The sequence below is a fragment of the Schistocerca piceifrons genome, chromosome 3 (genome assembly GCF_021461385.2).
Source record: "Schistocerca piceifrons isolate TAMUIC-IGC-003096 chromosome 3, iqSchPice1.1, whole genome shotgun sequence".
NCBI classification, from domain to species: domain Eukaryota; kingdom Metazoa; phylum Arthropoda; class Insecta; order Orthoptera; family Acrididae; genus Schistocerca; species Schistocerca piceifrons.
This window is the reverse complement of record NC_060140.1, coordinates 886635458-886642010: the sequence shown is the minus strand read 5'-3', so window position 1 is coordinate 886642010 and position 6553 is coordinate 886635458. Positions and strand designations below refer to the sequence as shown.

Genomic DNA, 6553 nt, shown 5'->3' with positions numbered 1-6553 from the left:
GGTAACGCAGTAGGCGGTTCCTCAAGAGGCGACTGTACATAGGTATCAGAAATAAATCGCTGTAACTATTATAAAAGAAGAGTTCTGAATAAGAGTTATTACGAGAGGCAGTCAGACAGCGTCAGTTACTGGTGAATGATCACCGTAGGCGACATTTTCTTCATCAGCTGCGCCATCCCCTCTTTCACTTGACGAACTTAGTCAACATTAAGACAGAGCCGAATGATGCAAATAATAAAACTCATCAGTGGGGCAGGGACAGCGCAAACCACACTTAAAAACAAGGTTTTCAGTTTTTAGGGTTTCTTTGTCTCAGTGTGCAAGATGATGTATCAAGTTCAAATTTATGTCACATATTATGCTCTGTAGTTCCTTGGAGGTTTAAATAGTTTAAGTTTATAAGTCACTTCAGTAAAGAGACAAGGTCATTTATGTCACATATTTTGATAATTGAAAACTCTCTCAGCAGAACATATAGGGTGCCTCCTGCTGATCTAGAACCATGAAAATTGGCAATAGGCAATGCTTCATAGTACAAGTAAAAGAAAAAATCCGAAAATTGTTAGTTTCCAATTTTTTAAGACGAAAAACATTTTTGTTACTTTTATCAATCTCCTTTTTGTCCATCTGTTAAGGCACTTTACCTCTGGAACAGTTTGATGTATCAAATTCATATCTGTATGACACACTAAGGGCTATGATCTCTTGGCGATGGAAAGATTGTAAGCTTCTAAATCAACACAGTCAGAAGATACGACGATTTATATTACATATTGTGATATTCGCAAACTCAGTGATCAAAGCCTATAGGGTACTTCCCATTGACCTAGGATCATGAGATTCGGCAAGAAGTAAGATTTCACAGTACATGTAAAGTAAAAAATCTGGAACTTGTTAAACTGTAATTATATCACATAAAAATATCTTTCGCCATATGAACATACATTGCATTCCTGATTTGTCAAAAGTGTAATAGACGAACATTACTCAAAGCAAACATAAAAGGTAAGTTGTAGTCATACTTAAGTAAGTAAATAAAAATATTTTACCAAATCTTCTCCCTCTACATACATACATAAACTGAAATCTGTCACTTGTTTCTTTTTGTATGTTTGGGCTGGTCTGAGGAACTATTGTGGAGATTTTGATACGGTCTTGGAATTCCAGGAACCAATATTTTGCCAGCATTGATAACAGGCAAAGAGTGTATAATTAACTGATTGTTATTTGTATACAAGTCTGTACAGAACCCTCTGTGTATCAGTCCTGCTCGCACTAGGCAATTTTTTTTTTTACTGACTACCAGCTTTTAACTGGGAATTGGTCAATGGACTAGGAGTTATTCAGGAGGAATGATTTTAATTTACATTCAAAATCACTGTTCTTCTCAAATTGTGATGGATTATTTGTGACGAATGTCATAAGCGAATAAGAGTGCTGTGATGGTCGCAAAATTCTCTTTACCTCTTTCGCATCGACCACGCCTCATTTCCTACAGTATATATTTCACTCTTGGACGTCCGACCAGTCAGTCGACAAGACTCAGCGGAGGAGCGCCTCTGAAGATATCCAGCGCAGTCCTGGACGAAACGTCAGCGACAGAAGAGTTTATTGGACCACTACCTCACATCCCTAAAGGTTTACCATCACCTTCTTACATTGTTCGAATTATTCAGCACAAACTTTTGTATTCTGTTTCTTAAGTAAGATTTAAACCAGCTGTATGTAATGCCATCATCAGTTCCATGAAACTTGAGTTTTTCCAAGAGAGTCACGTGATTTACACAATCAGGTGCTCTAAACATGACAGAAAGTTGCCACCTGGATATACTTTACTATTTAAGGCTTGTGCTACATTATGATAAGTGAATGTGTAAATAGCATTCTCAGTCTAGCAGCTCACCTGGAAAACAAACTGTGACTTGACAAGTAAAATGTTTCTACTGAAGTGTGAGACCACTCTTGAGTACATGACTATTTGGAAAATTTTGGGAAAAGTCATCAGCAAGGAAACTAGACGATTTGGAAAATTTTGGGGAAAGACATCAGCAAGGAAACTAGACAATTTGGAAAATTTTGGGAAAAGACTTCAGCAAGGAAACTAGATGATAATTGTTTAAGGTCATTTTGTCTCCTTCCTAACAACTGCACATTTTAACCTATCTGGCAAAATTCCTTATGCCAGTGGTTAATTGCCTATATCACTAAAGACATTATTTATTAAGCTGGAACACCGTTTCAGAATTTTGTTTGAAATTCCATCGACACTATATGAGGGCCTGTTTTTTAGAATTTTTATAATTCTATTAATTTAAGTGAAGGAAGTTGTTGCTTCTTCTTGCTTTAAGTTAGCTGGAACCACATTTTTAAGATATTCTCTTGCTTCCTCAACAGAACCACTGGATTCTATTTTTGCTGCTAAATTTAAAATGTGATTGTTAAAAGTATGTACAACTTGTGACGTATCGGTCACAACATTGCCATTTAGTTTTACTGTTATGGTATCTTGCTCACATCATACATTGATAGATACAATACATGTCATCCTGTACCAAAATATATTACTATAAATTTCGCTAACAAATATTTGTCAAACATTTATCTACCAGAGCAATTTGAACGATGTTTTACAAAATTTTGACTAAAGAGTTTGGCAGCTACCTCATGGTCTCGCCAAATGAAATTAATAATTTTTAATATATCCCTAAAATTTTAATACAGCTTGCAATACGAATTTACTTAAATTTTTAAAAAACGCTGTCCTGTAAAATGTTCCATTACAGATTAAATATTAGAAAATATGGAATAATTAATGTAGATATTTTGTATGAGTGTAACCTCGGGTTTCAAAGACTTCTTGTTCAGCTGGCAATGGCAAAGAGGCAGGTTCTTGATTGCTGCTGAGTTGCAGCTGTTTGGTAAGTCATTTATTAATGAAGAAAAGTTAATGCAGTGTGTTATTCAGAAGCTACATGGAGATATACACTATTTAATTAAAAGAGCTTGGACGCCTGTGTATAACAAGCAGTGAGCACTAAATGTCACGAGAGGCAAATGTGCCAGCCTTACATCAACCTTAAAAAGGATTTTTCCACTCAAATCTTGACGACAATGCAGTGTTTCCGTCAACAAATAGCTTCTAGTTTGCATGCCTCTCTGCTAACAAAAATACATACTGCGTGCTGCTGGTGCCGCAGTAATGCCAAGAGATAGTCGTGTTTTTGCGATTAAGATTTGAGGCTGGAACCAACCATATATAAAAATTATAGAACAACTTATTACACAGTGAGATAGTAAGTTATATCAGCATGACACTGAAATATAGCTCACCTACAGTTTACATGAATTGTGGTTAAACAGCGATAACAATGTCCACTGTGATGATTATAATGGCTACATTTGCTTGGCCAAAGCGTAGGTTTTCTAGATATAGTTTAGTCCTGTGTGTTATTTTATTATAGATGAGAATTTAATTTTGTATACTTCCAGTTCATATTCAGTTGCTGTAGCGTTGTATTATCTATTACCTTTTCTGTTTCTTTCATCATAATGGACTCTTGGAAGTCTTTGTGGTAAGGGCGTAAGGCTGGTGTAAGCAAACAGATACGATTTAATTTTGCTATATACAAATTTTATTTTTTGTGAAGTCCCCTATTACAGCCATCACTTCTCCACCGACGTGCTTGTGTTCAGCGGTAGTAATAGGGGTAGCCGGCGGCAGCGTAAGGGTAGGCGGAGTAGGCGCTGACGGCGGGGTAGCCGAAGGCGCTGTAGGCGTAGGGGGCGGCGTAGGCGTAGTAGGCCTCGGCGCCCTTCAGGGTCTCCTTGGCCTTCTCCTGGGCGAACACGGCCGCCACCAGCAGCACTACGAGGAAAGAGCAGACCTGCAAATTCAACAAGAAGAAAATTATTCCATTATACATACTTCAGTATCTCTCATTTGTGAATGTGAGTGACAGCGAAACATTGGTATCCTAGTTATCCTCATTCGTGAAGAAATTGTTGAATGTTTAATAAAATGTTTTGGCCTTATGTCTGTCATCTTCTGTTTGAATGCCAGACTGATGCACAGGAGGCAGGATAGACGTTTTGGATCTGTTTTTTGAGCTTACATATGACAAGAATATCCTGTAAGTTTCTCATCTTTTTGAAAGGTCTGGCAGTGAATCTTACTGTAGGCTTCACATACAATCCTTGTTAGGAATTCGTGATCTTTCATTAAAATTTCTCTATCAACTTCCCTGAATCTGCTTTTTTAAGATTGTCCATTTATGATGTACGAAGTTGGGTTCTACCAGTCTCCTATTAATGCACTGGATATGTATTTGCCTACAGTCTAGACAAAAGCTGATGATTTCTTTCACCATAATTGTTCTGTGTTGTCGAATTTGTAATACAGGTCGTCAGATTATGTGGAAAGTAGGTTGTTAGAGACTGTTTCTTTGAAGGACCAAACATTATCTATGGTCATAAAATTTCAGACACTCTATGTACTCGTAGTTAGAAGTCTAGGCATAAACGATTTACTTCTTTACTTACGTTATTTTGCATTACAATCGTTAAACATTTTAGCAGCTTTATTCTGCAACTACCATTAACTCAAAGACAGATACGACGCATCACTCCTGTAACTTCTGAACAAAAATATTCGTTAGCAATTGTGTAATGTTTAATAAAATGTTTTGGCCTTATGTCTGTCATCTTCTGTTTGAATGCCAGACTGATGCACAGGAGGCAGGATAGACGTTTTGGATCTGTTTTTTGAGCTTACATATGACAAGAATATCCTGTAAGTTTCTCATCTTTTTGAAAGGTCTGGCAGTGAATCTTACTGTAGGCTTCACATACAATCCTTGTTAGGAATTCGTGATCTTTCATTAAAATTTCTCTATCAACTTCCCTGAATCTGCTTTTTTAAGATTGTCCATTTATGATGTACGAAGTTGGGTTCTACCAGTCTCCTATTAATGCACTGGATATGTATTTGCCTACAGTCTAGACAAAAGCTGATGATTTCTTTCACCATAATTGTTCTGTGTTGTCGAATTTGTAATACAGGTCGTCAGATTATGTGGAAAGTAGGTTGTTAGAGACTGTTTCTTTGAAGGACCAAACATTATCTATGGTCATAAAATTTCAGACACTCTATGTACTCGTAGTTAGAAGTCTAGGCATAAACGATTTACTTCTTTACTTACGTTATTTTGCATTACAATCGTTAAACATTTTAGCAGCTTTATTCTGCAACTACCATTAACTCAAAGACAGATACGACGCATCACTCCTGTAACTTCTGAACAAAAATATTCGTTAGCAATTGTGTAATACATACGAAAGAGGAGAATATTATGAAAATGAGAGCGGCATGTAGTTACGTGATCCAATAACAAAAAGTGTATCTTCTTGAAGGTAGCTAACGTGACCACAGTTTCTCAGGAAAAACAATAACGACCATCTGTTTGGAGCTGAGCCTAATTAACCTAATGGCACTTGTACTTACGAAAGCCTTCATGATTAGCGGCTGTTGGAGCTGCGAACTGATGCCGATCAGCTGGCCTGACCCTGTATTTATACTGGACACGGCCGACCTCGACCGACGACAACGCCCGCTGCAGTGCCGCACTCAGCGAAACGACCGCTTGCTGTGTCCTTGACTTCAGGCCAAGCTGCTAAATCACCCACCTGGGAATACAGAGCTCAGTGCAGTTACGCGGCGGTCATCGTGTCGCCCTGACACTTCATTCTTTGAAGACAGACACTAATTCAATCTGTATGGACATTAATGTTACTCACTGTTACTGCAGTCTTTCCTCTTGCTCGATTCGTTATTAATTGTGCATAATAACTTAATCTCTCTCTGGCAGCATCTTATCGTAATCACTTGAGAAACAAATCGTTCCAAGCGAATGGGAAGGAGTACTGGACACCACTGTGCTCAATCAGCATTTAATCTGTATAACCTGTGTTAACATACATCAGCGCAAACCATTTGAGATGAGAATAGCTCGAGGTTGTACCGAGACCTTCTCATCTGAAATAGATAGAAATAGCCCGTTACTAACCAACATGCTACTTAGGATGTATTACTCATCCAAATACAGCATATCACTTCACTCTATATATTAAAAATTATTCTCAACCACGCTCATTGTGTTACATTTTCTTTTTTCCTTATTTTTGTTTGACATTTCCATTGTATAAATTATTTTCTCATCAACTAGGTAGTAACATTTTATAGAATCATTTTAACAATCGCTAAGCATTCATTTCGCTGTAACCTCAGAGACATCTTTATATATTATGCTCTTTAAATTATTTAAAAAAAAGTATTAACAACTGTATATCAACAAGACTGTAACAATGAGAAGTCTTTGCTATTAGATTCGGAGCATCCGAGCCACCTTACGTTTCAAGGCGGTGGGTTAATCTCTACTGTTAATGAAATAAATAAATAAAGTAAATAAATGTTCTCAAGACATGTCATAGGAAAGTTGCGCGTAGTTATAGGCTGTTTACGCCTGGAACATGTAAATAAATGCGCTTAATACGATAG

The 6553-nt window shown here is 37.2% G+C and overlaps 1 long non-coding RNA gene across 1 annotated transcript; it reads right to left on the bottom strand.

The window, feature by feature from the left end:
- Positions 1-3609: 3609 nt before the first annotated feature.
- LOC124787888 lies at positions 3610-5674 on the bottom strand. Its single transcript, XR_007016027.1, has 2 exons — positions 5501-5674; positions 3610-3884 (listed from the first exon to the last, which is right to left on the bottom strand). It is a non-coding gene; the product is annotated as an uncharacterized LOC124787888 (long non-coding RNA).
- Positions 5675-6553: the final 879 nt, after the last annotated feature.